Raw genomic sequence first — 10,627 nt, 5'->3', positions numbered from 1 at the left:
CAGCACCGGCTCCCCTCAGGGCTGTGTTCTTTCTCCTCTGCTCTTCTCCCTGTACACTAACTGCTGCACCTCCACCCACCAGTCTGTCAAGCTAATACAAGCTAAGACACCAGCTAAGACAAGATGGCGGCGCGCACGGGTGCAGCGGCTCTTAGCTCTCCAGTTTGGTGCTCGTTTTTACTTTTACTGTGTGTATTTTTAAATGTTTGCAACGCCGGCATCTCTTACAGTCGCCAGAACCTAATTGACCTAGGTTTCAAATATAGTTTGTCTGTTTCTGGCGATTATCAGCGAACACACAACATCCTGGAAGAGATAGCGAGACTGCCAGGGTCACCGTGGATGGTCTGCCCGCCCAGCAAGCGTGGGAGGCGGCGGAGGGAGAGAAAGCAGAAGAGGGATGCCGGTCGGGCTCAGATGCTGAGGCTACGCAAACAACCACACCGGCCAGCACTTCCGAGCCTTTTTCGTATCGAACGCCAGATCCATCACCCACAAATTGGACGGTTGGAGCTACAGATAGCCACTCACGAGCTTTGCACGCAACTGCAGCATTATTCTTATTACGGAGTCGTGGCTTCACCCGCTGATTCCCGGCGCTGCAGTCGAGTTAGCAGGCCGCCACGCTACACCGGCACGACAGAACCAGCAACTCAGGTAAAAGCAGAGGAGGGGGCTATGTGTTTACGTGCATAACGAGTGGTGTTGTAACAGCAGGATCATTCACACACTGTTCTCCTGATTTGGAGGTTCTGGCAGTCTCGTGCAGACCTTTTTATATCCCGAGGAGTTTACTGTAGTGATTGTGATAGCTGTTTACATACCGCCGGATGCTAACGTTGGCACGGCTCTCAGCCTCTTGCTTAACACCATCAACAAACAACAGCTTGCCCACCCGATGGGGTTTTTATTGTCGCCGCGACTTTAACAAAGCGTGCCTAAAGACTGTGCTTCCTAAATTTGTCCAGTTTGTGGACTTTGCTACGAGAGGTGAACACACTTTGGACCGTGTCTATTCAAACATCAGGCATGCTTTCAGAGCGACACCCCTCCCCACCTGGCTGGATCTGACCACCTCTGCATGTCCCTCACCCCCCACCTACACCCCCTGCTGAGAAAAACAAAGCCCCAGACAAAGACAATAAAAACCTGGCCTGAAGGAGCCCTCTCTCAACTGCAGGACTGCTTCTCATCTACTGTATGGGATTTATTCTCCAGCCACAACCTCCAGGAGTACACGGACACTGTACTCTCCTACATCAGGAACTGTGTTGATAATGTCACCGTCAACAAAAGGGTCAGGGTGTTTCCAAACCAAAAACCCTGGATGAACAGCGGTGCAATCCTCCTAAAAAGCCGCAACACTGCCTTCAAGTCAGGGGACAGGGCTGCGTGCAGGGCGGCCAGGGCAGACCTGAGCAGAGGGATCAGGAAAGCTAAGGCTGCCTATAGGAGGAGGATTGAAGATCACTTTGCTGACAACGACCCCAGAAAAAATGTGGCAGGGGATCAATCACATTACCAACTACAGAAGCAATAACCAGGCGACAGCTAGGACTGATGCCTCGCTGGCTGAGGATCTAAATCGTTTCTTCGCCCGCTTTGAGACGACCAGGCCCTCAGCTGTCACACCACTTCCACCCGCCCCCAGCACCGGCACACTAACACTTAGGGAGCATCAAGTGAGGTGTGTTCTAAGGTCAGTGAATCCCAGGAAGGCGGCAGGTCCTGATGGAATACATGGAAAGGTTCTCAGAGCATGTGCTGACGAACTGACCGAGTCTTCACTAAAATCTTCAACCTTTCCTTGTCATTAAACACCGTCCCGCCCTGCCTCAAAACCTCCACCATCATCCCCATCGCCAAGAAGACAGCTGTGGACAGCCCAAATGACTACAGGCCTGTTGCACTTACGCCTGTAGTGATGAAGTGCTTTGAGAGACTGATCTGTCAGCACATCAGGGCCAGTCTGCCTCCCACTTTGGACCCCCACCAATTTGCCTACAGGACTAATCGATCCACCGAGGGCGCTATCACCATAGCGCTCCACACTGCGCTGAGTCACCTGGAGCACAGAGGAAGCTATGTAAGAATGCTCTTTCTGGACTTCAGCTCAGCATTCAATCATATCATCCGGAGATCCTGGTCCAGAAACTGTCTCACCTGGGACTCTCCACCCCATCTGCCTCTGGATCAAGGACTTCCTGACAAACAGACCTCAGTCTGTCAGACTCGGCCCCACCTGTCCAGCACCATCACACTCAGCACCGGGTCTCCACAAGGATGTGTTCTGAGTCCCCTCCTGTTTACGCTCTACACATCCGACTGCTCCCCTACCCATCTCTCAAACACCATCATAAAGTTTGCGGATGACACCACTGTGGTTGGACTCATCTCAAGGGGGGATGAGTCAGACTACAGAGATGAGGTCAACAGATTGACTGAGTGGTGTTCAGTTAACAACCTCCAACTGAACACCACAAAAACTAAAGAACTCATCTTGGACTTTAGGAAGGGCAGAGCAGACCCGGCCCCACTTTACATTCACGGGAACTGTGTGGAGAGGTACACTCCATGAGGTTTCTGGGCGTGCAGATCTCTGATGATCTCTCCTGGACTGCAAATACCACGGCGGTGGTAAAAAAAGGCCCAACAGCGTCTCCACTTTCTGAGAGTGCTCAGGAGGAACAACCTGGAGGAGGGCTGCTGGTGACATTCTACAGAGCCACCATAGAGAGCATCCTAACGTGCGGCATAACAACATGGTATGCAGGGTGCTCAGCTGCAGACAGGAAAGCACTGCAGAGGGTCATCAACACAGCCCAGAAGATCACTGGCTGCTCTCTGCCCAGCCTGGAGGTCATTGCAAACTCTCGGTACCTCAGCAGAGCTGGCAATATCATCAAGGACCATTCTCACCCCAGCAATCAACTGTTTGAACTATTACCGTCAGGCCGGCGGTACAGGTCACATAAAACCAGAACAAACAGATTCAGGGATAGCTTCTTTCCCAGAGCTATCACCATTGCAAATAAGCACAAAAACAATTGAACCTGCTTAGCCATACCATACTGTCACTGTCATTATATTATGCTGCTATTCATACTGTCATACTGTCATTATATTAATGCTGCTATCCTGTAAATATCATACTTACTTTTGTTTGAGTACTTATGTTTGTTTTATTGTACCTTTTATATCTTACTATTTTTTATTTATTATATTTATTATTGCATTTTGCACCAAGGGAGTGGCACTCCAATTTCGTTGTACCCTGTACAATGACAATAAAGGCTATTCTATTCTAATCAAGTTTGCAGATGACACCACCGTTATTGGACTCATCTCAGACGGGGATGAGTCTGCCTACAGGGGTCCGTTCTTCATACCTCGCTTACTACATCCAAGATCAAATGACACATCCAAGATCAAGTCATCGCGCCAACTTTGAGCTCGCTAATCCGGTTCTCCGAACACACCTTTTGTTGACGATTAGTACAGCTGGATGAAGTAATGTTAGATCACTGGGTGGCTTAAAAGGGGCTACGCATCGATAGTAGAAACATTGATCGGCAACCCTTTGATTGGTCGTGCGAAGATGTCGAAGGGCGCGCTCAGTATTTTTCGACAGCAGAGCAAGAACTCTTGATTGAGGGATTTCAGGAGTTTCAGAGTTTAATTAAAGCGCAAGGGAACACTGCAAAGGCTGCAAAAGCAAGGAGAGGGCTGGCAGAAAGTTGCTGACAAATTAAACTCGTAAGTAATTTATCATATTATATTACATTATATCCTCTTTCACATTAGAGCCACAACAGGACCCACTAGAACATGGGAACAAGTAAAAGTGAAATATAAGAATATTCTACAGAATGGTAATATTTATCACTTATATTGCTTTTAGTCTCTTGAAAAGAGACCCTGAAATAATCTGTTTGTTTGTTTATAACAGCAACCAAGAAAAGGGCAGAGCAAATAAAGACAGGTGGTGGTCCTGCACCCCCTCGTCACACAGCGGCAGAGGAGCTGGCCCTAGGGTTGAATGCCACCAGACCCATTGTTGAGGGCATCCCTGGGGCAGCTCTTCCTTAGACCAGCAGCCGGGGTGCAGTAGCAGCAACACCTTCATAACTGGTAAATGAGCTCATAATTCTATTTGTACAATGTAAAATATTTGGTTGTTGCCTTAATTAAAATGCTTTTTGTACTGTGACATTTATTGACATTGTGGGTTTTTGTGTGTAGTTTCACATAACACTCCATCACTTTTACCTGTTCCCATGCAAGGGGTGAGTGAAGCATGCACAGTAAGTTGGGAGATATATATATATATATATATATATATATCTTTTTTAATTATTTAGACCAATAGGCTGTACCACATCCCTTTGTAACACCATTTTGTTTCCATTGCACAGGACAGTGAAGCAACCCTGTCAGATGTGACTGTGGCAAGTCCCTGTAAGTGCATGCATAATGTGGCCTGAATTTGTATCTACTTGTGTACTTCTATGTGTTTCTGACTGCAGTATGATTTGCAGGCAAAGAGGCCGGCAGAGAGGCCTGATACAGAGGTGGGCAGTCTTGTAATTAATTTTACTTCCTTCACTCAAAAAAATGAATGAGGTGGATTGTTCAGTGTATATTAATTATTTATTTTCATTTTACTTAAAATATATGTTTTTGTTAAGTTAACATACGTTTTTCTAATCAAGTCTACGTAATTGTGTCTATTATTACTTGATGGCATAACATTTAAGTCAATTAGGATCGATATACTTTGTATATCCACAAGGTGGCAGTAATGCAAAAACAGTTGTAATGAAACCGCGAAGAACAACAAGGTTTCACGGCTTGGGCCTGCTCATGCGCAAGACTTCAAATTTAACTTAAAAACGTTGTTTTGGCGCCAAGCTGCTGTTTCTTTGAGAGGTAAGACCAGTTTTTCTTTGACTATGTTGTGTAGTATCTACATGTCGAGCATGGTTATATTTTGTGTTTGCCTTATAAGACATGTTATATCGTTTATGCGTCGCTTGTTCTACATTAGTTTTACTGGGTCCTGGACATGCTTAACATGCTTATTTTGTAGACTGTGTAAGAAACATTTTTATTGTTTTTGGTTTTATTAAGGGATTAGCTACAGGGGTTTATGGGGTTATTTTTTCATTTGCTTTCTTAGGATTCCTTTACTGTAATCCGAGAGTCATAAATATCGAATAGGATAGCAAGGATAGCATAAAGTGACATTTAAAATCCAAAAAGTCGAGGGCGAAAGCCACTGTGACACCATTGTTATGCTCTATCAGTAATCTGTATTATGTAAAAATGGTCTGTAAATACAGCATGTTTCCTAGCGGAGTTATACAGATCAGCATAGTTATAAATTACAGTTTGTTAAATCACACACTTTTTAAAATAAAATTATTCACGACATATGAGTGGGCAGACAATGGAGGCCGACAGACCTGGTGATAATTGCTTCTATAGAAAGTTAGCACATGGCAGTGACAATCTCTTGCTTTTCTTCTGAGTAGTATTTTATTTAGTTGTAATACAATCAATAATTTGCTTCTTGAAATTAAGTAATGAATTTCTTGTTTTACTGTATAAATTTCAGATCCTGCCTTTACCTGCTCCCTCCTATACTGATGTGGTGTATGTGGTACTGCTGAGCTTGTATGTGGTATGTGAACTGTTATACTTTTAAAAACAAAACTGTTTTATAAGTTAATTTTTCTTTACTGACCCATCCCATGCACCTGTTATTTCTTCTCCAGATCTGAACCATTGTAAAGGTTGCAGTTCAAAGACCTCAGGTATGAAATTCTTTTCAGATCAGCTGTGATCAATATTTTTTGGAACTTGATAAATAACAATAAAAGCTGTAATGGCTCCATTAGCATTTTGTGTAAATGTTTGTGTTAAAATTATAGCTTTAATGAGGTCTTTCTACATTAGTTTCAGTTATAAAGTATGTATATGTGTACATATAGTATGTATATTTACAGTAACGTATGTTGTGTTTGTTCAGGTGAAAGCAGAATTTGTGAGGATTACTACTGCTCCACTTGTTCCAAGGCTTTTTGCACAACTTGACCAATACATTGACCAGCTCATAAAAGTCTTCAAGAAAAAAGGAGGCGCTGCAGTGAAGAAAATTAGACAAACTTTGGCCCCAGCCACACAGGTGCGTTATTCTGTTGGTAGCAAAATATTATGGCTAATAAGATCACTTTCAAATTTAAACAGCTAGTGTATGGTAGCTGCACAGTGTACTTACATTTATATTAAGCAAGACAAAGTTTGGTACTCAAAACTTTGGAAAATTAAAATTACCTAAACATAAGTAAAATCTGATCCCTCAATTTCGGGTTAAACCATAAGTGAATGTTTTTATGTTAAAGATCAGTTTTTGAATGCAAAAAAGATGATGTATTAGTTTGTCTTTACCTCTATTATGGACATATATAATGTGGTGGAAACCCTACCCAACAAGTTAACTATTCATGTCCATGTGATGATTAGTTGGTCTTGTGTACATGTCTATCTGTGCAGTGGATATGTCATCATTTTGCGTATAATGTGAGTTTGTGTCATCCTAAAGTATTTCTGTTTTCTCTTCCTGTATCTCTGCCACTCTCTACAGAAGCAAACTATTGAAAAGGGGAGGGAGTGTGTCCTCAGGGCACTACCTTTTTACCTGAATGAAGACCCAAGCATCCTCTTCAAAGAATACCTGGTTGGTAATTTTAGTTTAGTTTTTTATCTGTATTAAACCAAATTTTGAATAACTAATGTTATGTTATAGTGTTGTAGTATTGTTGTTTTTGTAATTTGCATGGAACCTGTTTAAATGTTTTGGGGAATCTTCTTGTATACCCAAACTATTTATATTTATTGTTGAATCTGTAGTCTAAAATAGTGGCGCACTGGGCTGCATGTTCCTAATATTGTGTTTACTTCATTAAAGGGTAGCTTTGGCTCTTTTATTTTATTTTATTTTATTTTATTTTTTTTAATTTAACTGGACGCCATTTTTCTTTGTTTTTGTGTCTAAGCTACAGCTACAGCTGTTCAGAGGGAGCTGGAACAAATTACCCTTGCTATCTTCACCATCGAAAAAGCTGATGTCAGCACTCCTCCAGCCGATGTGGGTATAACCATCTAGGGTGTTCTGCATGACCTGGAAGACATGGCCTCTGCATGTGCACTCTTAATGGGTGGGATATATGCACTGAATCTCAGTTAACCTCGAGACTGAAAGCTTTCTTTGAAGTACTTCAGAAGCTCTTCCTTCATCTGTATGTCAGCAGACTCTTGACCAAGGTACAGATACTCAAGAATAAACTGAATGAATAAGCCAACCCTTAATTTGGATGATGAATGTTCTGTCAGATGGACAGAAGTTTTTCAGAGGCTGAATGGGAATAAAACGGTAATTTGTTGAAAATGACAGATATAGGGAAAATTACATTTAAGAGAAATTTCGAAAAGTTTGTAAACTACTACAATTTGAGAGATTTTACTCTTGTGGAGGTGGGGGCTAGTAAGAGACAATCAAAAGTATTGAGATTTAAAGGATTTAATTGAGAGATGATACTGCACCAGAAATGTTGAAGGGTGGTGTGTATATTAGCGTTCAAGGTATATTGTTATGAGGTGGAAATATGTTCATATTCTGTTTGTGTTACATTGTGTGCATTGTAAAGGTAATTGCAATACATACTAACGGTGTGTTCACACCGAACGCGATAGAGGCGGCCAGAGCGTCAGGTTTACATGTAAAGTCAATGGAAAGAGCGCGATGACACGCGATTGCGTCGCGATCCAGCGAAAATTCGGAGGCAGATTTGCTTTGCCAAAACGCCAAAACGCCTGAAAGCGGCGTCAGTGTGGCGCGTGGTAGCGCGTTGACTCGCGAAAAAAAACAGCGCGTGAATTTTTGTGTTGCATTTTGTGCATACATGTGTTTCGCCTCTACCGCTCGAGTTGGAAAATCTGAACTCCAGCGTCAAATCGCGCCGCGACAACCAATCAGGAGCCTGGTGACGTGGCTGTGACCTAGGTCAAAGGGGCAGATCCAGCCAAAGCCCTTCATTCTTCAATAGGGCTTTGGAGCGTGATGTCACAGGGGTGGGCGTGGAAAGGATTTTGGCCCGATCCGCCATTTTCGGGGTCTAGCAAGTGAAAAGGGAGCAAAGGCACACACAACAGCCATGGTTCGTATTTGCTGTGCGGGCGGCTGCAATGCTCGATCGCACGACCGGCAAGAGAATAAGCTTGAAAAGGGTTTATCTTTTCATTCTTTCCCAACCTGGAAGCAACATGAGGCAGCTCGTGTATCGATGTTACGAAGGCGTCTAGCCTGGATAGCAGCTGTGAGACGAGCTGATATCCAGCTCTCTTCCATCTCCAAATATCTGTTGGTGCTCCAGACATTTTCATTCCGGTAAGTTCTAAATCTGTTCATATCACTCTTTATAGCCTATTAGTTTTATTTTCGATGCGCTCTGAGGTCATAGCAAATTAGAACAAACATCCTACTGAGTGATTTTGCAGAACTACCTTCTATTTATAGAGTTGCTAATTATTTGGCATTATTGCAGAAAACCAGCCTATGAAATGGATGAAACACATCGTGACTGGGTTCCAGCGCTACACAAGGGACCTGCTTCAAACTTACCACCATGCCAATCAGGTTACTTCTTCCATGTGAGGGTGAAGAGGTGACCCTTCTGGATAAGATGGTGAAGGTTTGCTGCGTTTGTTGAACAGTGTTGTAGTTAAACCAGGGAAAATGAAACTTGCTCCTGTTAAATATTCTTAAGTCTTTTGCTGTATAAATAGTGGGGTGTTTTTTTTTCAAAAGATACAGTAAATAATGTTAGTAGTGGGTGATATCATGTAAACACTGTCATGATTTTATGTAAACATTTTGTCTTTTGTAAACTATAAATGACATGGATTCTACATTGTAACTGATGTGATGTTCTATAAAGTGGTTTTAATAATTAAAAAAAGGCAAAAATTTGTTTGTTTCTTTATTCAATTTTTGAACAGTGGTACTCAGTCAGTACATATTCAGTAAATGCAAATTATTTACATGGCAGTGCACTTCAGGCATAAATCTAGACCCCTAGACAAAACATTATGGCACTATAGCGATGACAACTCCTCCACAGTAGCAGGTGGGATTTTTCTTTTTTGAGGACGGCTCCTTTTACCTTTCAATACGGATGGTCTGTTTATGTTTTGATCAAGAGCCTTTTTTTGGGCAGCTGAAGAGGAGAAGTCTATCTTATGGCCAACCTCTGGTTGTATCTTGGTCATATTACCCAGCAAAACCCAGTATGCAGGTTCATCTGTAACAGTCCTTGTGCCACGGATCAACACTGTTGCTTCTAGATTAAACAGAAGAGCAGCGACATGGGTGCAGGTCTCCGTGACTCCGGCCATACAGGTGCAGTGGGCGGCTTCAACCTTCCCTGTGATGCTCACAGTGACCCATGGCTGCAATGCTGTTCATTCAGTCTTTGAGAGTGCAGCACCTGAAACACACACAGACAAAGTTCAATTAAAGACAAGAACTATGTGTTTTATCTACTTTATCATAAATGTAACAAAGTGTTTAGAAAGTTAGCACATACATGTAATTTTTCATTTCTTTATGTGTCCATCTATAGAACGCTGCATTTTATAGGGTAAATCTGCCTGTTCTCTGTCAGAAACCTGCCTGCAGAAAATGAACCTAAAGTATGTAATGCAAGGATGTCATCACTTTAGAGATGGAGAAAGCATAAAGTGACAATTATGAATCACTTAATATGATAAGGAGATTCTGCAGGTCATTAATCAATGTATAAAATTAAAATAAAATGTATTTTTAGTGACACGATACAAATATTGAAGCAAGATCTATAATTAGAATTATTTATAATAAATATGAATAAATCAGTGCAATTTCTTTAACCATAAAGAATAACTAAGTCCTTCAGGACAATGTCACATCAATGCACTGAACTCACTATGTTATCCCTCTAACAGCCTCCACATGTTCTCACTGTAATTTCCCCTCATGAATGAATTTATGCTGCACTAATCTGAATGTTTGCAGGGAAATCAAACGCATTTCACACGCAGTACTCGAGCTGACTTACCTTTGTTTGAATGACAACTTGTACGCGCTGACTCCACAGATAAGGTACAAAAATATGTCAGGCTATAGCGGTTGCTCTTCAGGGTTTCTACTCCACGGCAGTGTTTCATACGGGTCCACATTTCCAATGCACGCAATTTTCTGCAAGTACCGCTGCTTCGCCTCTGGACGCAATCGGTCTCTATACCGTCCGTTTTCTTTGGAGCTGCTTTTAAGCATGATTCTTGTCGTCGTCGTTCCAACACTGTGTCTCTTTTGATTCGTAGACCCCGAAAATGGCGCCGCGCTCCGCGGCGTGACGTCAACTCCAAAGCCCTATGGAGGGAAGGCTAATCAACGCCGTAGCAAACAACCCGGAGCTGTACGACACCAGCTGCTTTCTGTACCGAGACAGGAATATAAAGGACCGAGCTTGGAGGAAGAAATGTGAAGAGATCGGGCAACCTGGTAAGTTCATTCATTTCTCTTTTT

The 10,627-nt window shown here is 42.6% G+C and overlaps 1 long non-coding RNA gene across 1 annotated transcript; it reads left to right on the top strand.

Moving 5' to 3' along the window:
- The first annotated feature begins 4,746 nt into the window (after nucleotides 1-4,746).
- Nucleotides 4,747-5,805, top strand: LOC120440995. The gene is made up of 3 exons (XR_005613700.1): nucleotides 4,747-4,929; nucleotides 5,618-5,683; nucleotides 5,778-5,805. It is a non-coding gene; the product is annotated as an uncharacterized LOC120440995 (long non-coding RNA).
- Nucleotides 5,806-10,627: the final 4,822 nt, after the last annotated feature.

This window comes from Oreochromis aureus, linkage group 7, assembly GCF_013358895.1.
Source record: "Oreochromis aureus strain Israel breed Guangdong linkage group 7, ZZ_aureus, whole genome shotgun sequence".
NCBI lineage: Eukaryota > Metazoa > Chordata > Actinopteri > Cichliformes > Cichlidae > Oreochromis > Oreochromis aureus.
The sequence above is the reverse complement of the archived record's forward strand: the minus strand, read 5'-3'. Positions and strand labels throughout refer to the sequence as shown.